At 39.5% G+C, this 24,430-nt stretch overlaps 1 protein-coding gene across 5 annotated transcripts in view; it reads left to right on the forward strand.

Moving 5' to 3' along the window:
• Nucleotides 1–24,430, forward strand: part of HHLA2 (HHLA2 member of B7 family) — a 161,035-nt gene that overhangs the window by 55,175 nt on the left and 81,430 nt on the right. Inside the window, exon 1 of one of the 5 annotated variants that reach the window (XM_019976959.2) lies at nucleotides 4,747–5,217. The exons of the other annotated variants lie outside the window; for them this stretch is intronic. The gene's annotated coding sequence lies outside the window, so the exon portion shown is untranslated. Of the gene's footprint in view, nucleotides 1–4,746; nucleotides 5,218–24,430 lie in introns of those variants that run through there. 5 annotated transcript variants of the gene reach the window in all.

The following is a 24,430-nucleotide window of genomic DNA, read 5'->3' on the forward strand; positions in this document are numbered from 1 at the left end:
GAAGCCCAAGAATACTGGAGTGGGTAGCCTATTCTTTCTCCAGTGGATCTTCCCGATTCAGGAATTGAACTGGTGTCTCCTGCATTGCAAGTGGATTCTTTACCAACAGCTATCAGGGAAGCCTACGAATTACTGAGTGACTTCTATTAAATACAAAGTGGACCACAGCAGAGCTTCTCATGTGAGTGGGTGAAGGAGGTCTTTCTCTTTGCTTAAGCTGTCTTTGTGGACAGCAAAAAAACCCAAAAAACCACTGAGAGCTTTGTAAGATCAACTTTTTGTAGTTGACTTTATTTACTTTATATATCTGAGTTTGAGTGTTCACCTGGAAGGCAAGAACATCCAGAAACCATATCACTCCAAAGAAGTGTAGCTGTAATGGTCACACCTGGACATGCCCAAAAGATGATTGGCTTCTTAGCCTCTTGATGATGCACACAGCATGGAATGGAAGGAGAGTAGGCTTTGGAATGGGACTCAGGTCCACTGCTGGAACATCTTTGTGACTTTGAGCAGTTTGCTTACTCTTTCAACCTCCACATTCTCATTTTAAATGGAGAGCAAATAGGGATTTAAATGGCAACTGTTAAAGTTCACAACTAATTACCCTGCCTTTTAACATCTTTTCAAAGATTTATTTGCATCGAAAAGGCCTCTTTAACTCCTCATCTTTTTAAGGTTCTATATAGATTTTCTTTTTGAAATTTTTTCTTTTCTTTGATTTATACTCCATTACTTTGATAGAGAAGTCAATAAAGCAGAAGTAGATATTTTTCTGGAACTCTTGCTTTTTTGATGATCCAATGGATGTTGGCACTGATGAAGGCTTTCTTATCTCTCCTTGCTATTCTTTGGAACTCTGTATTCACATGGGTATATCTTTCTTTTTCTCCTTTGCCTTTAGCTTCTATTCTTTTCTCAACTATAAGGCCTCCTCAGACCACCATTTTGCCTTTTTGCATTTCTTTTTCTTGGCGATGGTCTTGATCCCTGCTTCCTGTATAATGTCACCAACCTCAGTCCATAGTTCTTCAGGCACTCATTCTATCAGATCTAATCCCTTGAATCTATTTGTCACTTCCACTGTATAATCATAAGGGATTTGATTTAGGTCATACCTGAATGGTCTAGTGGTTTTCCCTGCTTTCTTCAACTTAAGTCTGAATTTGTCAATAAGGAGTTCATGATCTGAGCCACAGTCAGCTCCCACTCTTGTTTTTGCTGACTGTATAGAGCTTCACCATCTTTGGCTGCAAAGTATATAACCAATCTGATTTCGGTATTGACCATCTGGTGATATCCATGTATAGAGTCTTATCGTGTATTGTTAAAAGAGGGTATTTGCTCTTTTTGTGGATCTAAAATAACACCTTAGATCTATGAAAGATACAGAGAATACTATACCCAACCATATATGCCCCATCCAGCTTAATATAATTGACTCTTCCTAGGGGCCCTCCTGTGTAGGAGCAAGAGTCACTTAAGAAGAAATTTTGATTTTCATAATGAAATCCAGAGAAAGGTATAGTAGTGTACCCATGGGAAGACAGGTTTGTAAAGATCATTGTTGTATAATGTAGGTTGCCAGGTTTATCTGTAGATTTCAATGTGAGAGAAGGTGGAAAAAGAGTTACCCTTTCTTAAGAAAAAAAGAGAAGAAAAGGAAATGGAACCTTTGGGGATGAATCAGGTTTCAATTGAGGCTGGGAAACAGCAGAAATCTCAGCTGGTTATGGCAGGTAAAAGGAAGTTTAGTGTGGAATAATGTTTTCAGAGGGCACATGGGAGAGATTTGAGAGGGGCAGGTGAAGTAGGAGGCTTGGACAGGGGAGAAGCAACACAGAACCTAGGAAAGGGAATATGTGAGAAGATGAGTGTCTTGTTCAGAGGGAAATGCCAGCTTTTGCAGAAATATTAAGATGAAAAAGAACAATTCAGGAATTTCAAGGATAACCTGCCAGGGTGGTTCAGTACATTCATTTGTGTCTTAGGAAATATTCTACTACAAGCAGCTGCTTAGCTAAAGATTTAGGTACAAATGACTTAATTAAGATAGTACTCCCAGGAGAAACCAGTTAGGGAGTTGGGTGGCCAGCATGCTAGGTGGGATGAGAACGTAACCCAGGTGAGCCTAGGACATGCAAAAAGTAGTTGCCTTGGGCTTCTGGGAAATTTCTAAACAAGAGGTGCTGGCTGAAAATACTATTTTCACTGGAATTTGAAAGTGTGTGGAAGTCAAGCCCAGGAGACTTCTGCAGCTGTACTATTACCACAAGGAAAGCTGGACTGCATGTGGAGCAAAGCAGAAACATAGGACTCAGTAACATGATTCTTGGATGAAATTGGTCTGAGGCTTCCCTGATAGCTCAGTTGGTAAAAAAAAAATCCGCCTGCAATGAAGGAGACCTCAGTTTGATTCCTGGGTTGGGAAGATCTGCTGGAGAAGGGATAGGCTACATTCCAGTATTCTTGGGCTTCCCTTATGGCTCAGATGGTAAAGAATCCACCTGCAGTGTGGGAGACCTGGGTTCGATCCCTGGGCTGGAAAGATCCCCTGAAGAAGGGAAGGGCTACTCACTCCAGTATTCAGCCCTAGAGAACTCCATGGACTAAGCCACAGGACTGGAAAAGGTCACTTTTCATTCTCCTATCCCAAAGAAAGGCAATGCCAAAGGATGTTCAAAGTATCACAAATTTGCACTCATCTCACACACTAGCAAAATGATGTTCAAAAATCTCCAAGTCAGGCTTCAACAGTGAACCGAGAAGTTCAAGATGTTCAAGCTGTATTTAGAAAAGGCAGAGGAACCAGAGATCACATCGCCAACATATGTTGGATCATTGTAAAAGCAAGAGAGTTCCAGAAAATCATCTGCTTTGTTGACTATGCCAAAGCCTTTGCTGTGTGGATTACAACAAACTGTGGAAAAGTTCAAGAGATGGGAATACCAGACCACCTGACCTGCCTCCTGAGAAATCTGTATGGAGGTCAAGAAGCAACAGTTATAACAACTGGTTCCAAATTGGGAAAGGAGTACATCAAGGCTGTATATAGTCACCCTGCTTATTTAACTCATATGCAGAGTACATCATGCGAAATGCTTGGCTGAATGAAGCACAAACTGGAATCAAGATAGTGAGGAGAAATATCAATATCCTCAGATATGCAGATGACACCGCCCTTATGGCAGAAAGTAAAGAAGAACTAAAGAGCCTCTTGATGAAAGTGAAAGAGGAAGGTGAAAAAGCTGGCTTAAAACTCAACATTCTGAAAACTAAGATGACGGCATCCAGTCCCATCACTTCATGGCAAATAGATGGGGAAACAATGGAAACAGTGACAGACTTTTATCTTTTTGGGCTCCAAAATTACTGCAGATTGTGGCTGCAGCCATGAAATTAAAAGACGCTTGCTCCTTGGAAGAAAAGCTATGACCAACCTAGACAACATATTAAAAAGCAGAGACGTTCCTTTGCTGACAAAGGTCCGTCTATTATGGATGTGAGAGTTGGACTATAAAGAAAGCTGAGCGCCAAAGAATTGATGCTTTTGAACTGTGGTGTTGGAGAAGAATCTTGTGAGTTCCTTGGACTGCAAGAGGATCCAACCAGTCAGTCATAAGGTAAATCAATCAGTCCTGAATATTCATTGGAAGGACTGATGCTGAAGCTGCAACTCCAGTATTGTGGCCACCTGATGTGAAGAACTGACTCATTGGAAAAGACCCTGATGCTAGGAAAGATTGAAGGCAGGAGGAGACGGAGATAACAGAGGATGAGATGGTTGGATGGCATCACCGACTCAATGGACATGAGTTTGAGCAAGCTTCTGGAGTTGATGATAGACAGGGAAGCCTGGTGTGCTGCAATCAGTGGGGTCACAGAGTCGGACATGACTGAGTGACTTTCACTTTCACTTTCCAGAATTTTCAGTTATGTTTCTCAGAAAATTTCCTTTGTTTTCTAAGCCAGTTTGTTCCAGAATTTTGCTGTTGTTGTTATTACTTGCAACAGAAGTCTAAATTCTCAGTTTAAGAACCATGCCATATTTATCTAAATGTAATTTAATCTTGGGATTGAAAGTAATCAAAAATGACTAATGACATTAAATAGTCTTCTGACACAGCTGAAATATTTCATAGCATTAAATGAAAAAAGTTTTCCATCCCCATTGACAAGGAAAAAGGAAATTATACATTCACCAATATCTCTTCTAATTTGTCTTCTGGTCTTGCAATTTGTCTTTTTTTTTTAATTTGACCTAGGTCCTCCAAACTAATTTTCCCCATTGAATTTAGCTTTTTATTTTATGTGCAAAACAACTCCATATCCTAAGTGTGGATATTGATTACAGTTCTAAGTTTTGTACATTCCTGTGCTTTTAGTGTTGCATACACTGACATAGGTCTGCAAGTTTTTCATATCTTTGAAGGGCCTTTTACCATTCATTTGTCTGCCCTGTGAATCCCAAAGATGTGATAGCAGAAATCACTGAATTCCAAGGATGCCCTTGCTTTGTTTTTCTACTTTTCTTTTCTGAAGAGTCAAAGCATATCTGTTGTTTTTAGGGGCATTTACTTTCTTTGACAACTATCTTCTTTCAGGTACCTCCTGAAAGAGGTACTCAAAATTTCAGGTAACTCAAAATTCTCTCCCTGTATTTATTTTAATTTTTTATTTTTTAATTGGAGCATAATGGCTTTACAATATTGTATTGGGTGGACACAGTGGGGGAAGGAGTGGGTGGGACAAATTGAGAGAATAACATTGAAACATATGTATTGCCAGATGTAAAAAGATAGCCAGTAGAAATTTGCTGTATGACAGAGGAAACTCAAATCCAGTGCCCTCTTCATATTTTTCTCCCACCATTTGATGTTGGTAGTATTTCTCTCTCCACCTCCAATTATTTGAAGTGTCCTTGTCTCTTACTTTCTTGCTTTCTTCCTTAGGCTAATATGAGAGACTGCATTGCTCCTCTTTCCCTTTGGACATTTTAAGAGTGGCCCACAAAAACCAAGCAGCCTTAAGATCATCTTGCCTCCTCTTCTCTTTTTGGCACTAATCAGCATATTTTATTTCCCATTTCTGCCTGCCTGCTGCCTTAAGCCTTGTCTCTTTCTCTTTTGCTTCCAGTTGTTTTTAATCTGAGTGACTCATTTGCTGAGAGCTTCCCTTGAGTTTAGTAGCCCTGGTGTTGCTTGCTCATTATAAAAGGTAAGGCAAATTTAATCTGTGTAACTGAGCCAAGATATTTGGATAGTACTTTCATTTTAGAAGAAAGTTGAGATATGTTATGGGTTTAGGAAATAATGTTAGTAAGAATTTGAGGTTTGATTTCTGTGTTACTGTTTATGCGGTAGCTGTAATTGTTGTTCAGTCCCTAAGTTGTGCCCTACTCTTTGTCACCCCAAGGATGTAGCATACCAGGCTCCTCTACTGTCTCCCGGAGTCTGCTCATATTCATGTCCATTGAATTGGTGATGCTTTCTAACCATCTCATCCTTTGCCACCCCTTTCTCCTTTTATCATCAGTCTTTCCCAGTAGCAGGGTCTTTTCCAATGAGTAGGCTCTTTGCATCTGGTGGCAAAAGTATTGGAGCTTCAGCCACAGTCCTTCCAATGAATATTCAGGGTTGATTTCCTTTAGGATTGACAGGTTTGATCTCCTTGCAGTCCAAAGGACCCTCAAGAGTCTTCTCCAGCATCACAATTCGAAAACATCAATCTTCTTTGGCTCTCAGCCTTCTTTATGGTCCAGATCTCACATCCCTACATGACTACTGAAAAAATCTTAGCTTTGTACAGACCTTTGTCGGCAAAGTGATGTCTCTGCTTTTGAATACGCTGTCTAGGTTTGTCATAGCTTTCCTTCCAAGGAGCAAGTGTCTTTTAATATTATGGCTACAGTCACTGTCTGCAGTGATTTTTGGAGCCCAAGAAAATAAAATATGTCACTGCTTCCTCTTTTCCCCCTTCTGTTTGCCATGAAGTGATGGGACTGGGATGCCATGATCTTGCATGCTCAGCTGCTTCAGTCGCGTCCTACTCTTTTCGACCCTGTGGACTGTAGCACATCAGACTCCTCTGTCCATGGGGATTCTCCAGGCAGCAATACTGGAGTAGGTTGCCATTTCCTTCTCCAGGGGATCTTGCTGACCCAAGGATTGAACCCATGTCTCTTAAGTTTCCTGCATTGGCAGGCATGTTCTTTACCACTGAAAGTGAAAGTGAAGTCACTCAGTTGGGTCCGACTCTTTGCGTTCCCATGGATTGCAGCCTAAGAGGCTCCTCTGTCTATGGGATTTTCCTGGCAAGAATACTAGAGTGGGTTGCCATTTGCTTCTCCAGGAGATCTTCCCAACCCAGGGATTGAACTTGGGTCTCCTGCAGTGTAGGCAGACACTTTACTGTCTGAGCCACCAGGGAAGTCTTTACCACTAGCACCTCCTAAACAATGATTTTATTTTATTTTAACAATGTCAATATCTAATAGAGGATTATTTAACTTAATTTCAATATACAGTCATTAAAAGAAAAGAGAAATAGAAACAATAGAGAAGAGTAACAGCATGTACATCACCAAATGGGGCCAAATGTCATCCAAACTTAAGCAGCATGCTGGAAAGTCCAGAGTAACAGCAATCTGGAATCCCAGCTAAGAAAAGGTCCTGGGCAGTGTGCTCACTCCACGAGTGAGACTTCAGTTTTGGGAGTTCCTGCTTATAGTCCCAAACCACAAACTGATATCATCATCAGTTTCTGCACAAAAAGGTAGCTCTTGTTTTACTTTAACATTTTTATAATGCTGTTTATTTTATCTTGTGAGTCATAGGATTTTGTAAAAACCCTGGTGTGATTGGTCAAGCCTCCAAGGGCTTACAAATTCCATGGCCCACTTCCTTCCTTATCTAAAGTACTTACCCCTGACTTGCTGACCTTGCAGGCAGCAGTGGAATCTGGGCAGTGGCCAGGCAGGAAAAGAAACAAGATCAGAGGATTGCTCTCCTGCTTCTGAAGTCTGAACCAAGACTTCTTCCATTTTAACTTCCCAAACAGTTGACCTCATGATTGTGTATGCTGAAGAGCATAGGAATAATGCAAAGTATTATGAGTAACGTGAGCAGTCTTGTTAATTATGTAGGACAAATAACAATTCCAGATGGTCAAAAGAAACAAGATAATCAAAGAAATAAGCCAGGGGTTAAACAATACAGAAAACCATTCCTGAGCAGTAGTGGGTGTAGTAAATAACAAGTCCCACCATAAATAAGAAGTATGTTTTGTACATTAACTCTTGTATCCATTAACTTATCAGCTATAATAGTAACAACAGAATGTTCTATCAAGGTACAATTATGTTTTTCCTTTTGTAATTGTAATACTTTGTAATTTTGTAGTTTTGTAATACTTTGGTTTCTTTGCAAAATCTTACATAGGGGTTCTAAAGAAAAGCTAATATCGGGAATAGATAAAGTAGGAAATAGCATTTAAGTGGATAACACCTGAGCTTTCATGGGGGATGGGGTGGAATAATAGGTGGTCCCCTTCTAATATAAAAGATCAACATGTGTTAGGCATCCAGAGAAAGGGGTTCTTAAGTGATATATAGAGGTAGTGTTTGCATCATCAGTTATAATACGTACTAATTGAGGGGCTATTTTAAAAAACGTGTTGTAGGTTTTAGAGGACACAGTCCATTCACAATAGTTGATGGAGTTCTCCAGTAAGCAGGGTTCCTCAAATGCGAGAAGCTGGTCCACATAGCAGTCTCTCATTAGCCTTGTCACAGTCTACCAGTAAGTGGGTGAGACTATAAAGTGACACATGACATTGACATATTATACTTCTGTTCAGGCTTGAGCTGCGTTTTTACCAATGCTGTGTAATCTAGCAGACAGGTAAATTTTGTCCATAGAAAGGAAAAGTTAAGAAAGGACAGGCCTTGTTTGCTGGGCAGGTGAAGTTATCCTGAGTTCAGGTCAAGTTCAGGTTTCTCTAGCTGAAGATTCACCTACAGTTTTCTTCATATTTTTCTTTTAATGGTAGCATATCCTTGAATGTTGAGGTGTGAATGACAACCCACAGTACAGTCTGGCTCCAAGAATAACCTATTCATGAGAATAACAGTGAGTTCATGGTGTATATTTTCATTTTGGGGGGATGGGGGGAGGTCCAGGGATCGTCACTAATACAGTTTTATCCTTCCCCTGAGCAAACACATCAGCAGGTATGGGAAGACAACTAGGCTGCTTCATTCAGACTTTAACTCTGATTGCATGTATTTCTTTTCTTTTTTTTTTTAAAGTAAAAGATCATCCTTTGTCCAGTTGTTTTTAAACATTGCTGCTCATTAAAGTCACATCTGGAGCTTTGGAGAAAACAACAATATCTGGGCATTTGTATTTATCAAAAAATTCAAAATAATTCTAATGTGCATCTGGACTTTAAAAAGTGATTATAGGTTTTTCTATTAAATGTTAGTTTTAGTGATATAGAATTCTATTATTTTCTGTGGACCAATCATGATACAATGGTAATAAAACAGATAGTAGTTACATAACCACAAACATAATAGTAGAGGATGTTTATCAGTTTTCACTATCAATAGCCAAACAGAAAATAAAAAATAATTACAATTGCAAACCATAATGGAAACATGATTGACCTAAAATATAAAATAATTACATACAATCTGGGGGGTTAAGTAGAGAGATGTGGTAAGTGGAAGTGCATATTTTTCTTAAAAAAAAAAAATTTTATATATGCATATTTTTCATCCACCCAGCCAATCTATGTCTTTTGGTTGGTGCATTTAATCCATTTACAGTTAAGGTAATTATTGACCTGTATAATTCTATTACCATTTTCTTAATAGTTTTAGGTTTATTTTTTATAGATCTTTTCATTCTTTTGTGTTTCCTGCCTAGAGAAGTTTCTTTAGTATTTGTTGGAAAGCTGTTTTGATGGTGTTGCATTCTCTTCACTTTTGCTTGTCTCTAAAGCTTTTGATTTTCTCCATGAAATCTAATTGAGAATTTTGCTGGGTAGAATATTCTTGGTTGTGGGTTCTATTGTTTCATCACTTTAAATATATCATGTCATTCACTTCTGACTTGCAGAGTTTCTGTTTAGAAATCAGCTGATAATCTTACATGAGTTCTCTTGTATGTTATTTGTTGTTTTCCCCTTGTTGCTTTTAATATTTTATCTTTGTCTTTAATTTTTGTCATTTTCATTACTATGTATCTCAGTGTGTTCCTCCTTGGGTTTGTCTTTAATTTTTGTCATTTTCATTTATGTATCTCAGTGTGTTCCTCCTTGGGTTTATCCTTCCTGGGACTCTCCATACTTGCTTCCTGGACTTGGTTGACTATTTCCTTTCTCATGTTAGGGAGGTTTTATCTCTTAAAATATTGTCTTCAGCTATTATCTCTTCAAATATTTTCTCAAGTCTATACTATCTCTTTTCTTCATCTGGGACCCCTATAATGTGAATGTTGGTGCACTTAATGTTGTCCCAGAGGTCTCTTAGGCTGTCTTCATTTCTTCTCATTCTTTTCTCTATATTTTGTTTTATGGCAATGATTTCCACCATTCTTTCTTCCAGATCACTAATCCATTCTTCTGCCTCAGTTATTCTGCTATTGATTCCTTCCAGTGTATTGTTCCTGTATGTTTTTATTTCTTCTAGGGCTTTGGTAAACAGTTTTCACATCTTTTCCATTCTTTTTTTAAAATCCTGGATCATCTTCACTATTATTATTCTGAATTCTTTTTCTGGAAGGTTGCCTATCTCCACTTCATTTAGCTGTTTTTCTGAGGTTTTATCTTGTCCCTTCACCTGGAACATAATCCTCTGCCTTTTCTTTTTGATTAACTCTCTGTGATGTGGTTTTCATCCTGGTGGCTGCAGGATTGTAGTTCTTGCTCCTTCTGCCTCTCCTCTGGTGAATGAGGATAAGAGGCTTGTGTAAACTTCCTGATGGGAGGGACTGGCTGTGGGTAAAACTAAATCTTGCTCTGGTGGGCAGGGCTGTGCTCAGTAGAACTTTAATCTGATTGTCTGCTGATGGGTAGTGATGCTGTCTCTCACTGTTAGCTATTTGGCCTGAGGCAACCCTGCCCTGGTATCTAGAGCTCTATCATAGGTCTAATGGTGACCTCCAAGAGGGCTCATGCAATGGGGCATCTCCCAGGACTGCTGCTGCCATTGCACCTGTCCCTGTGGTGAGCCAATGCCAACCCACAGCTCCGCAGAAGACCTTCCAACACTAGTAAGTAGGTCCGGTTCAGTCTCCTGTGGGGTCATTGCTTTCCCCTGGGTCCTGGTGTGCACAAGATTTAGTTTGTGACTTCCAAGAATGAAGTCTCTGTTTCCTCTAGTCCTATGGAAGTCCTGCAGTCAAATCTTGCTGGCCTTCAAAGTCAGATTCCCTGAGGATTCCTAATTCATTTGCCAGATCCTCAGGCTGGGAAGCCTGATATGCATGGGGCTCTCACAACAGTGGAAGAATTTCTTTGGTATTATTATTCTGCCATTTGTTGGTCGTGCAGCCAGCAGGTGTGGGATTTGACTTTATCTTGTTTACATCCCTCCTACCATCTCACTGTGGCTTCTCCTTTATCTTTGGACATGGAATATCTTTTCTGATGGGTTCCAGTGTCCTCCTGTCAATAGTTGTCCTACAGCTAGTTGTTATTTTGGTCATCTCACTGGAGGGGATTTATGCATGTCCATTTATTCTGCCATCTTGAACCAATCCCCAGTGTGTATAACTGATCTTAGTTTTTTAATGTTGAGTTTCAAGTCATCTTTTTAATTCTTCCTTTTTACCCTCATCAAGAGGCTCTTTAGTTCCTCTTCACTTTCTGCCATTATAGTGGCATCATCTACATTTCTGAGGTTGTTTATATTTCTCCTGGAAATCTTGATTCCAGCTTCTGATTCATCCAGCCCAATATTTCTTATGATAATAAGTTAAACAGGGTGACAATATACAACCTTGTCATACTCCTTTCCCAATTTTGAACCAAATCATTGTTCCATGTCTGGTTCTAATGTTGCTTCTTGACTTGCATACAAGTTTCTCAGGAAGCAGGGAAGGTGGTCTGATACACTAATCTCTTTAAGAATTTTCTGTGTTTTGTTGTGATCAACACAGTCAGAGGTGTTAGCATAGTCAATGAATTAGAAGCAGATGTTTTTTCTGGAACTCCCTTGATTTCTCCATGATCCAACAAATGCTGGAAATTTGACCTCTGGTTCCTCTGCTTTTCTAAACCCAGCTTGTACATCTGGAAGTTCTAAGTTCACATACTGCTGAAGCGTAGCTTGAAGGATTTTGAGCATTACCTTACTAGCATGTTAAATGAGTGCAATTTTATGGTACTTGGAACTTTCTTTGGCATTGCCCTTATTTGGGATTGGAATAAAAACTGACCTTTTCAAGTCCCATGGCTACTGCTGAGTTTTCCAAATTTGCTGACATGTTGAGTGCAGCACTTTAACTGCATCATCTTTTAGGATTTTAAATAGCTCAGCTGGAATTCCATCACCTGCACTAGCTTTGTTCATATTGATGCTTCCTGCTAAAGCTGAAACTCCAATACTTTGGCCACCTCATGGGAAGAGTTGACTCATTGGAAAAGACTCTGATGCTGGGAGGGATTGGGGCAGGAGGAGAAGGGGAACGACAGAGGATGAGATGGCTGTATGGCATCACTGACTCAATGGACATGAGTTTGAGTGAACTCCGGGAGTTGGTGATGGACAGGGAGGCCTGGCGTGCTGCAGTTCATGGGGTTGCAAAGACTTGGACACAACTGAGTGACTTAAATTGAAGAAAGTAGGGCAAACCACTAGAGCATCCAGGTATGACCTAAATCAAATCCCTTATGATTATACAGTGGAAGTGAGAAATAGATTTAAGGGCCTAGATCTGATAGATAGAGTGCCTGATGAACTATGGACTGAGGTTCATGACATTGTACAGGAGACAGGGATCAAGACCATCCCTGTGAAAAAGAAATGCAAAAAAGCAAAATGGCTGTCTGGGGAGGCCTTACAAATAGCTGTGAAAAGAAGAGAAGCAGAAAGCAAAGGAGAAAAGGAAAGATATAAGCATCTGAATGCAGAGTTCCAAAGAATAGCACGAAGAGATAAGAAAGCCTTCCTCAGCAATCAATGCAAAGAAATAGAGGAAAACAACAGAATGGGAAAGACTAGAGATCTCTTCAAGAAAATTAGAGATACCAAGGGAACATTTCATGCAAAGATGGGCTCGATAAAGGACAGAAATGGTATGGACCTAACAGAAGCAGAAGATATTAAGAAGAGGTGGCAAGAATACACAGAAGAACTGTACAAAAAAGATCTTCATGACCCAGATAATCATGATGATATGATCACTCACCTAGAGTCAGACATCCTGGAATGTGAAGTCAAGTGGGCCTTAGAAAGCATCACTATGAACAAAGCTAGTGGAGGAGATGGAATTCCAGTTGAGCTATTTCATATCCTGAAAGATGATGCTGTGAAAGTGCTGCACTCAATATGCCAACAAATTTGGAAAACTCAGCAGTGGCCACAGGACTGGAAAAGGTCAGTTTTCATTCCAATCCCAAAGAAAGACAGTGCCAAAGAAAGCTAAAACTACCGCACAATTGCACTCATCTCACACGCTAGTAAAGTAATGCTGAAAATTCTCCAAGCCAGGCTTCAGCAATATGTGAACCGTGAACTTCCAGATATTCAAGCTGGTTTTAGAAAAGGCAGAGGAACCAGAGATCAAATTGCCAACATCTGCTAGATTATCGAAAAAGCAAGAGAGTTCCAGAAAAACATCTCTTTCTGCTTTATTGACTATGCCAAAGCCTTTGACTATGTGGATCACAATAAACTGTGGAAAAATCTTCAAGAGATGGGAATACCAGACCACCTGACCTGCTTCTTGAAAAACCTGTATGCAGGTCAGGAAGCAACAGTTAGAACTGGACATGGAACAACAGACTGGTTCCAAATAGGAAAAAGAGTACGTCAAGGCTGTATATTGTCACCCTGTTTATTTAACTTATATGCAGAGTATATCATGAGAAGCGCTGGACTGGAAGAAACACAAGCTGGAATCAAGATTGCTGGGAGAAATATCAATAACCTCAGATATGCAGATGACACCACCCTTATGGCAGAAAGTGAAGAGGAACTAAAAAGCCCATGATGAAAGTGAAAGAGGAAAGTGAAAAAGTTGGCTTAAAACTCAACATTCAGAAAACGAAGATCATGGCATCTTGTCCCATCACTTCATGGGAAATAGATGGGGAAACAGTGGAAACAGTGTCAGACTTTATTTTGGGGGGCTCCAAAATCACTGCAGATGGTGACTGCAGCCATGAAATTAAAAGACGCTTACTACTTGGAAGAAAAGTTATGACCAACCTAGATAGCATATTGAAAAGCAGAGATATTACATTGCCTACAAAGATCCCTCTAGTCCAGGCTATGGTTTTTCCTGTGGTCATGTATGGATATGAGAGTTGGACTGTGAAGAAAGCTGAGTGCCGAAGAATTGATGCTTTTGAACTGTGGTGTTGGAGAAGACTCTTGAGAGTCCCTTGGACTACAAGGAGATCCAACCAGTCCATTCTGAAGGAGATCAGCCCTGGGGTTTCTTTGGAAGGAATGATGCTAAAGCTGAAACTCCAGTACTTTGGCCACCTCATGCGAAGAGCTGACTCATTGGAAAAGACTCTGATGCTGGGAGGGATTGGGGGCAGGAGGAAGAGGGGATGACAGAGGATGAGATGGCTGGATGGCATCACTGACTTGATGGACGTGAGGTTGAGTGGCTGGATGGCATCACCGACTTGATGGACGTGAGGTTGAGTGAAATCCCAGAGATGGTGGTTGACAGGGAGGCCTGGCATGCTGCAATTTATGGGGTTGCAATGAGTCAGACACGACTGAGCGACTGAACTGAACTGAACTGAACTGAGCGACTGAACTGAACTGAAGGCCCACTCGACTTCACACTCCAGGATGTCTGGCTGTAGGTGAGTGACCACACCATTATAGTTATTTGGGTCGTTATAACCTTTTTATATAGTTCCTGTGCTCCGTTAGGTCCTTGCCCAGTCTCTCCTTTATTGTGCCTGTCCTTGTGTGAAATGTTCCCTGATTTTTATATTCACATCTAATTCATACAAGAATATATATACTTTCTAGTTACACTGATCTGCTTTTTACATCTATGAAATGGATTTTAATATGAAGATCTGGTTCAAGGAGAAAATCCCTCACTTTATTTTCTGTCACTATATAATTGGTCTGAAATGATAAGCACTGGGTTAACTGAAATCTAAATACTTTTCTGTGCATGTGTCCAGCTATCTGCTTTTATTTTGGACACAGTTTGTTGAGACAGACAATATTTTATTGACAATTTTGCATCTCCCCCAACTTTCATGCCTTGCTAATTTACTTTGATTTTTTCAGTTTACAGCTTGAAGAGTTTTTGATTTAGACAATTTAAGACATTCAGTTCTGTTCAAGACAAGTAATAGATTTTTTTTTTTATTAGCTTTTTTCTTTTCTCCAATTCCGTTGTGGTCACTTCCTTAGTATTTCCTTTCTGCAAGGGATTTTTCTCAGGTGAGGAAAGTGCCTTTACCTAGTCTGGTAACTCAGAAGAGAATGTGCAACAGCATGTCCTGCAATTGAAGAGAGAGGGAATAGAAAGGAAGAGGTGATACGGTGTTCTTTTCTTCCACTTTTCCTTCTGAGGCTCCATTTCCTTCCAATTGGCAGGAAAATAGCACAAATTGATAGGAAAGAAAACCTCATGGAATCTGCACTCTCTATTGTCTTCTGTGAACTAAGAGTCCTCCTTTTTTCCTTTTCTTTATCCCTGTCTCTTGGTTGCTTGATTGGTTTAGGGGGGAAAAAAAAGTAAACTTTCACCTCCCCTCCCCTTTTAATATGCAGCAGTTTAATTAGGGTATATCTTGGTCCTGAGTATTCTGTATCACTATTTCTGGAACATAGGATGTTCTTTTAATCAAAATTCAATTTTATCTTCATTTCAGAGAATTTTTTTGTTTTTTTCTTTGATTTATCAGGATATCTCAAGTCTTTCTGTACTATGGTATGAAATAAGAGAATGTTCTAATCATGATGTCATCTGCCTCTGATTCCTGGCACAGAGTCCTAAAACCCTTGTAATTTCCTAGGGAAAAGGAATACTAGGAGTATCTCTAGTTCTGATACTTGTCTTTGATGTCCTTTCTGACATAGAACTCCTGAAACCCCTGCAGATTCCTGAGTAAAAAAAATACTAGGAATGTCTTTTGTTCTAATAAGGCATCTCTTGGTGGACCCTTAAATGGCTCTTGGATAGGGACTGGTCCCCAGAAAGATCAGCAAGACTAGAAAGCCTGGCCCCTTACTTCACTGAGAGAAAAGGCAAAGGCCAAAAATAGTTAATCAATGATCATACCTGTGTAATGAAGCCTCCGTAAAATTTCCAATTCTGTGGGGATCAGAGAGCTTCCATATGGGTGACCACATTCACATACCAGTAGGGGTGATACATCCCAGCTCCATGTGGACGTCCCAGAAGCTCCTGCACTTGGGGCCCTCCAAGACCTTGCCTGTGTAACTCTTCATCTGACTCTGTTCTTTATCATATCCTTTCATCAACTGACAAAGATGAGTGTTTCCTTGAGTTCTGTGAGTTACTCCACCAAATAATCAAATCCAGTGCAGAGGAGGTTATAGGAATCTCCAATTTATAGCCAAGTCAGACAGAATTTATGGGTAACCTAGGGGCCTACTCGGAGAAGGCAATGGCACCCCACTCCAGTACTCTTGCCTGGAAAATCCCATGGACGGAGGAGTCTGGTAGGCTGTAGACCATGGGGTCTCGAAGAGTTGGACACGACTGAGCGACTTCACTTTCACTTTTCTCTTTCATGCATTGGAGAAGGAAATGGCAACCCACTCCAGTGTTCTTGTCTGGAGAATCCCAGGGACGGGGGAGCCTGGTAGGCTGCCCTCTATGGGGTCGCACAGAGTCGGACACGACTGAAGTGACTTAGCAGCAGCAGCAGCAGGGACCTACTACTGGAGATTGGCCTCTGAAGTAGGGGACAGTCTTGTGGAACTGAATGAGTCCTTAACCTGTGGAATCTGACAATATCTCTAGTAAATAGGGTTAGAATGTTAAATCATAACAGTACCCAGCTGGTATAACAGAATTGCTTTGGTGAGGCAAAATCCCCCACACATTTGATGACCAAAAGTATCAGCAGTAGTTTTCTGTGTGAATAGTATAGAAGGCACATGGGGAAAACGGTAGGTTTTTTAAATTTTTGTTTTTGTTTTTAATTAATTTATTCATTGGCTAATTACTTTACAATATTGTAATGGCTTTCACCATACATCCACACGAATCAGCCATGAGTGTACATGTGTCCCCCATCCTGAACTCCCTTCCCACCTCCCTCCCCATTCCATCGCTCAGGGTTATCCCAGTATACTGGCCCTGAGTGCCCTGTTTCATGCATTGAACTTGAACTAGTGATCTATTTCACATATGGTAATATACATGTTTCAGTGCTATTCTCTCAAATAATCCCACCCTCGCCTTCTCTCGCAGAGTCAAAAAGTCTGTTCTTTATCTCTGTGTCTCTTTTGCTGTCTCGCATATAGGGTCTTCATTACCATCTTTCTAAATTCTATATATATGTGTTAATATACTGTATTAGTGTTTTTCTTTCTGACTTCACTCTGTATAATAGGCTCCAGTTTCATCCACCTCATTAGAACTGATTCAAATGTATTCTTTTTAATGGCTGAGTAATATTCCATTGTGTATATGTACCACAGCTTTCATATCCATTCGTCTGCCAATGGACGTCTAGGTTGCTTCCATGTCCTGGCTATTGTAAACAGTGCTGCGATGAACATTGCGGTACACGTGTCTCTTTCAGTTCTGGTTTCCTTTGTGTGTATGCCCAGCAGTGGGATTGCTGAGTCATATGGAAGTTCTGTTTCCAGTTTTTTAAGGAATCTCCACACTGTTCTCCATAGTGGCTGTACTAGTTTGCATTCCCACCAACAGTGTAAGAGGGTTCCCTTTTCTCTACGCCTTCTCCAGCATTTATTGCTTGTAGACTTTTGGATAGCAGCCATTCTAACCTGTGTGAGATGGTACCTCATTGTGGTTTTTAATTGCATTTCTCTGATAATGAGTGATGTTGAGCATCTTTTCATGTGTTTGTTAGCCATCTGTATGTCTTCTTTGGAGAAATGTCTGTTTAGTTCTGTTTCCTTGATTGGGTCGTTTATTTTTCTGATATTGAGCTGCATGAGCTGCTTGTATATTTTTGAGATTAATTCTTTTTCAGTTGCTTCATTTGCTATTATTTTCTCCCATTCTGAAGACTGTCTTTTCACCTTGCTTATGGTTTCATTCATTGTGCAAAAGCTTTTAAGTTTAATTAGGTCCCATTTGTTTATTTTTGCTTTTATTTCCATTACTCTGGGAGGTGGGTCATAGAGGATCCTGCTGTGACTCATGTCAGAGAGTGTTTTGCCTATGTTTTCCTCTAGGAGTTTTATAGTTTCTGGTCTTACATTTAGATCTTTAATCCATTTTGAGTTTATTTTTGTGTATGGTGTTAGAAAGTGTTCTAGTTTCATTCTTTTACAAGTGGTTGACCAGTTTTCCCAGCACAACTTGTTAAAGAGATTGTCTTTTCTCCATTGTATATTCTTGCATCTTTCGTCAAAGATAAGGTGTCCATAGGTGCATGGATTTATCTCTGGGCTTTCTATTTTGTTCCATTGATCTATATTTCTGTCTTTGTGCCAGTACCATACTGTCTTGATGAATGTAGCTTTGTAGTATAGTCTGAAGTCAGGCAGGTTGATTCCTCCAGTTCCATTCTTCTTTCTCAAGATTACTTTGGCGATTTAGGGTTTTTTGTATTTCCATACAGATTGTGAAATTATTTGTTCTAGTTCTCTGAAAAATACCATTGGTAGCTTGATAGGGATTGCATCGAATCTATAGATTGCTTTGGGTAGTATACTCATTTTCACTATATTGATTCTTCTGATGCATGAACATGATATATTTGTCTCATCTTTGATTTCTTTCATCAGTGTTTTGTAGTTTTCTATATATAAGTCTTTAGTTTCTTTAGGTAGATTTATTCCTACATATTTCATTCTTCTTGTTGCAATGGTGAATGGAATTGTTTCCTTAATTTCTCCTTCTGTTTCTCATTGTTAGTGTATAGGAATACAAGGGATTTCTGTGTATTAATTTTATATCCTGCTGATTTACTATATTCATTGATTCGCTCTAGTAATTTTCTGTTGGAGTCTTTAGGGTTTTGTATGTAGAGGACCATGTCATCTGCAAACAGTGAGAATTTTATTTCTTCTTTTCCAATCTGAATTCCTTTTATTTCTTTTTCTTCTCTGATTGCTGTGGCTAAAACTTCCAAAACTATGTTGAATAGTAATGGTGAGAGTGGGTACCCTTGTCTTGTTCCTGACTTTAGGGGAAATGCTTTCAATTTTTCACCATTGAGGATAATGTTCGCTGTGAGTTTGTCATATATAGCTTTTATTATGTTGAGATATGTTCCTTCTATGCCTGCTTTCTGGAGGTTTTTTTTTTTTTTTTCTCATAAATGGATAATGAATTTTGTCAAAGGCTTTCTCTGCATCTATTGAGATAATCATATGGTTTTTAATCTTTCATTTTGTTAATATGGTGTATTACATTGATTGATTTGTGAATACTGAAGAATCCTTGCATCCTTGGGGTTTTAAAGCCCACTTGGTCATGATGTGTGATCTTTTTAATATGTTGTTGGATTCTGTTTGCTAGAATTTTGTTAAGGATTTTTGCATCTGTGTTCATCAGTGATATTGGCCTGTAGTTTTCTTTTTTGTGGCATCTTTGTCTAGTTTTGTTATTAGGGTGATGGTGGCTTCATAGAATGAATTTGGCAGTTTACCTTCCTCTGCAATTTTCTGGAAGACTGTAAGTAGGATAGGTGTTACCTCTTCTCTAAATTTTTGATAGAATTCACCTGTGAAGCCATCTGGTCCTGGGCTTTTTGGTTTGTTGGAAGATTTTTGATTTCAGTTTCCATGTCCGTGCTTGTGATGGGTCTGTTAAGATTTTCTTTCTTCCAGGTTCAGTTTTGGAAAGTTATACTTTTCTAAGAATTTGTCCATTTCTTCCAAGTTGTCCATTTTATTGGCATATAGTTATTGATAGTAGTCTCTTATGATCCTTTGTATTTCTGTGTTGTCTGTTGTGATTTCTGCATTTTCATTTCTAATTTTGATGATTTGATTCTTCACCTTCTTTTTCTTGATAAGTCTGGCTATGCTATGCTATGCTATGCTAAGTCACTTCAGTCGTGTCTGACTCTGTGCGACCCCATAGACGGCAGCCCAACAGGCTCCCCCGTCCTTGGGATTCTCCAGGCAAGAACACTGGAGTGGGTTGCCATTTCCTTCTCCAATGCATGAAAGTGAAAAGTGAAAGTGAAGTCGCTCAGTCGAGTCTGACCCTCAGCGACCCCATGGACTGTAGCCCTCCAGGCTCCTCCATCCATGGGATTTTCCAGGCAAGAGTACTGGAGTGGGGTGTCATTGCCTGGTTTGTCTATTTTATTTATCTTCTCAAAGAACCAGCTTTTAGTTTTGTTGATTTTTGCTGTAGTCTCCTTAGTTTCTTTTTCATTTATTTCTGCCCTAATTTTTAAGACTTCTTTCCTTCCACTAACCCTGGGGTTCTTCATTTCTTCTTTTTCTAGTTGCTTTAGGTGTAAAGTTAGCTTATTTATTTGATTTTTGTCTTGTTTTTTAAGGTAAACTTGTATTGCGATGAACCTTCCCCCTTAGCACTGCTTTTACTGAATCTCATAGGTTTTGGGTTGTTGTGTTTTCATTTTCATTTGTTTCTATGCATATTTTGATTTCTTTTTTGATTTCTTCTGTGATTTTTTGGTTATTCAAAAGTGTGTTGTTTAGCTTCCATATGTTTGTATTTTAAATAGTTTTTTTTTTTTTTTTCCCCTGTAGATGACATCTAATCTTACTGCATTGTGGTCAGAAAAGATGCTTGAAATTATTTCAATTATTTTGAATTTACCAAGGCTGGATTTATGGCCCAGGATGTGATCTATCCTGGAGAATGTTCCATGTGCACTTGAGAAAAAGGTGAAATTCATTGTTTTGGGGTGAAATGTCCTATAGATATAAATTAGGTCTAACTGGTCCATTGTATCATTTAAAGTTTGTGTTTCCTTGCTAATTTTCTGTTTGGTTGGTCTATCCATAGGTGTGAGTGGGGTATTAAAGTCTCCCACTATTATTGTGTTATTGTTAATTTCCCCTTTCATACTTGTTAGCATTTGTCTTACATATTGCAGTGCTCCTATGTTGGGTGCATATATATTTATAATTGTTATATCTTCTTCTTGGATTGATCCTTTGATCATTATGTAGTGTCCTTCTTTGTCTCTTTTCATGGCCTTTATGTCAAAACCTAGTTTATCTGATATGAGTATTGCTACTCCTCCTTTCTTTTGTTCTCCATTTGTGTGGAATATCTTCTTCCCACCCTTTGCTTTCAGTATGTATGTGTCCCTTGTTTTGAGGTGGGTCTCTTGTAGACAGCATATATAGGGGTCTTGTTTTTGTATCCATTTAGCCAATATTTGTCTTTTGGTTGGGGCATTCAACCCATTTACATTTAAGGTAACTATTGATAAGTATGATCCCATTTCCATTTACTTTGCTGTTTTGGGTTCAAGTTTGTAAAACTTTTCTGTGTTTCCTGTCTAGAGAAGATCCTTTAGCATTTGTTGAAAAGCTGGTTTGGTGGTGCTGAATTCTCTCAGCTTTTGCTTCTCTGTAGAGCTTTTGATTTCTCCTTCAGATTTGAATGAGATCCTTGCTCAGTATAGTAATCTGGGTTGTAGGTTTTTCTCTTGCATCACTTTAAGTATGTCCTGCCATTCCCTCTGGCCTGAAGAGTTTCTATTGAACAATCAGCTGTTATCCTTATGGGAATCCCCTTGAATGTTATTTGTTGCTTTTCCTTTGCTGCTTTTAATATTTGCTCTTTGTGTTTGATCTTCGTTAATTTGATTAATGTGTCTTGGGATGTTTCGCCTTGGGTTTATCCTGTTTGAGACTCTCTGGGTTTCTTGGACTTGGGTGGTTATTTCCTTTCCCATTTTAAGAAAGTTTTCAACTATTATCTCAAGTATTTTCTCATGACCTTTCTTTTTGTCTTCTTCTGGGACTCCTATGATTCAAATATTGGGGTGTTTAACATTGTCCCAGAGGTCTCTGAGGTTGTCTTCATTTAATTCTTTTTTCTTTTTCCCTCTCTGCTTCATTTATTTCCACCATTCTATCTTCCACCTCACTTATCCTGTCTTCTGCCTCAGTTATTCTACTGTTGGTTCCCTCCAGAGTGCTTTTGGTCTCAGTTATTGCATTATTAATTATTGATTGACTCTTTTTTATTTCTTCTAGGTCCTTGTTAAACATTTCTTGCCTCTTTTCAATCCTTGTCTCTAGTCTATTTATCTGTAATTCCATTTTGTTTTCAAGATTTTGGATCATCTTTACTATCATAATTCTGAATTCTTTTTCAGGTAAGCTGCCTATCTCCTCTTTTGCTTGGTTTGGTGGGCATTTATCATGCTCCTTTACCTGCTGAATATTTCTCTGCCTTTTCATTTGTTTATATTGATGTGTTTGGGGTGGCCTTTTCTGTAGGCTGGAAGTTTGTGATTCCTCTTTATTGTGGAGGTTTCTCCCTGTGGGTGGGGTTGGATTAGTGGCTTGTCAAGGTTTCCTGGTTAGGGAAGCTTGCATCTGTGTTCTGGTGGGTGGAGCTGGATCTCTTCTCTATGGAATGCAATGAAGTGTCCATTAGTGAGTTTTGAGATGTCTATGGGTTTGGTGTGACTTTGGGCAGCCTGTATTTTAATGCTCAAGGCTATGTTCCTATGTTGCTGGAGAATTAGCATGATATGTCTTGCTCTGGAACTTGTTGGCTCTTGGGTGGAGCTTAGTTTCAGTGTAGGTATGGAGGCTTTTGAATGAGTTCTTGTTGATTAATGTTTCCTGGAGTCAGGATTTTTCTGGTGTTCTCAAGTTTTAGATTTAAGTCTCCTGCCCCTGGCTTTCAGTCTTAATTTTACAGTAGCCTCAAGACTTCTCCATCCATACAGCACAAATGATAGAACATCTAGGTTAATGGTGAAAAGATTCTCCAATCAGGGACACCCAGAGAGGTTCACAGAGTTACATGGAGAAGAGAAGAGGGATGAGGGAGATAGAAGTGACCAGGAGGAGACCAGAGGGAATCAAAAGGGGAGAGAGCAAGCTAGCCAGTAATCAATTCTCTATGTTGTCTCCACAGTCTGGAACACCCAGAGAGATTCACAGAGTTAAGTAGAGAAGAGAAGGGGAAGGGAGAAGATAGAGGTGACCTGTGGGAGAGAAGGGAGAGTCAAAAGGGGAGAGAGCAATCAAGTCAGTAATCACACCCCTAAGTAAAAATGGTTACTGAAGATTAGATTAAAATGTCCAGAATTGATAGCAAATACCAAAAAGCAAAGATTAAAAATCAGGAGTAGAGATTAGACTCTGAAAAATACAATATTAAAAATACAAAACAAAATCAATCACAAAAATTGTAAAAAAATATATGAAATTAGCTTCTAAAATAGTGTTTCTTATTTTTTTGCAAGATAATAATAGGTTATAAAAATTAAGATTAAAGGAGTAATAAAGAACTTCACAATTAAAAAAATGACAATAGTAAAAGTATATCTAGGAATTTCTCTGGAGTGGTTGAGGGCAATGTGGGATTAGTTCAGTTTCAGATAGTTCCTTACTCCATCTTACACTTCTTCTCAAGGTCTATAGGCCCTTCCAATGCTTCAGATCAGATCAGTCGCTCAGTCGTGTCCGACTCTTTGCGACCCCATGAATCTCAGCACGCCAGGCCTCCCTCTCCATCACCAACTCCCGGAGTTCACTGAGACTCACGTCCATTGGGTCAGCGATGCCATCCAGCCATCTTATCCTCTGTCGTCCCCTTCTCTTCCTGCCCCCAATCCCTCCCAGCATCAGAGTCTTTTCCAATGAGTCAACCCTTCTCATGAGGTGGCCAAAGTACTGGAGTTTCAGCTTCAGCATCAGTCCTTCCAAAGAAATCCCAGGGCTGATCTCCTTCAGAATGGACTGGTTGGATCTCCTTGCAGTCCAAGGGACTCTCAAACTACAGGGTTTTAATCTGTTGCCCCTGTCACTTCCAGAGCGGTTCCCTGTTTGTTTATTTTGGCTTCTCTGTTTGAAAGTCTCTTCAGTGTCTAATTTCCGTCCTGACACAAGGGGCGACGGTGGTAGGTTTTAAAAATAATAATAATAATAATTTACTTTCAGTAGCATCTCTTTTGTATTGTGTGTGCACATGTGAAGTCACTTCAGTCATGTCTGACTCTTTGTGACCCCACGGCCTGTAGCCTGCCAGGCTCCTCTGTCCATGGGATTCTCCAGGAAAGAATCTCCTGGAGTGGATTGCCGTGCCCTCCTCCAAGGGGTCTCCCCAACCCAGGGATTGAACTCGCATCTCCTGTGACTACTAAATTGCAGGCGAATTCCTTACCACTGAGCCACTGGGGAAGCCCCTTTTGTATTTGTGTGTGTGTGTGTGTGTGTGTGTGTTAGTTGCTCAGTTATGCCTGTTTTTTTGCAACCCCATGGATTGCAGCCACCACATTTCTCTGTCCATGGGATTTTCCAGGCAAGGATACTGGAGTGGTTTGCCATTTCCTTCTCTACCTTTTGTGTTTAGTTAGTTCTATATTCTTATTGTCTCTCAGAGTTTTCATGCTTATTTTGTTTCCTTAGAACTGCAATCCCATTTTATCTTATTATTTCATTTATATTGTTTTTTTGTGTGTGTGTATTTATTTTATTGTATACATATTCTGGGTATTACTTTCAAGAAGATATGGACTGAATGTGTTGGGTTGGTCAAAACGTTCATTTGAGTGAAAAACCCAAATGAACGTTTTGGCCAACCCAATAAGTGAAGGCTTTCTCTTCTTTGAACTGTTTTATTTTAGATTGGACTTTATCTTTTAGTCATTTGTATGCTATTCTTGAACCCCCACTCCTTCTTGGACTATGATATATATTACATATTTACTGTAACAGTTCTTTGTTTTGCTCAGTGATTAGTCAGATTGCTCTAACTGGTATGTGTGTGATGCAGTCTCAATATTTTTTTTAAATCTAAGATCTTTGATACTATCACAATCACAGGATACCACCTTGCATCAAGGAACTCTTTGAAGCCTGGGTATTTTGTAT

This window comes from Bos indicus, chromosome 1, assembly GCF_029378745.1.
Source record: "Bos indicus isolate NIAB-ARS_2022 breed Sahiwal x Tharparkar chromosome 1, NIAB-ARS_B.indTharparkar_mat_pri_1.0, whole genome shotgun sequence".
Classification (NCBI taxonomy): Eukaryota; Metazoa; Chordata; class Mammalia; order Artiodactyla; family Bovidae; genus Bos; species Bos indicus.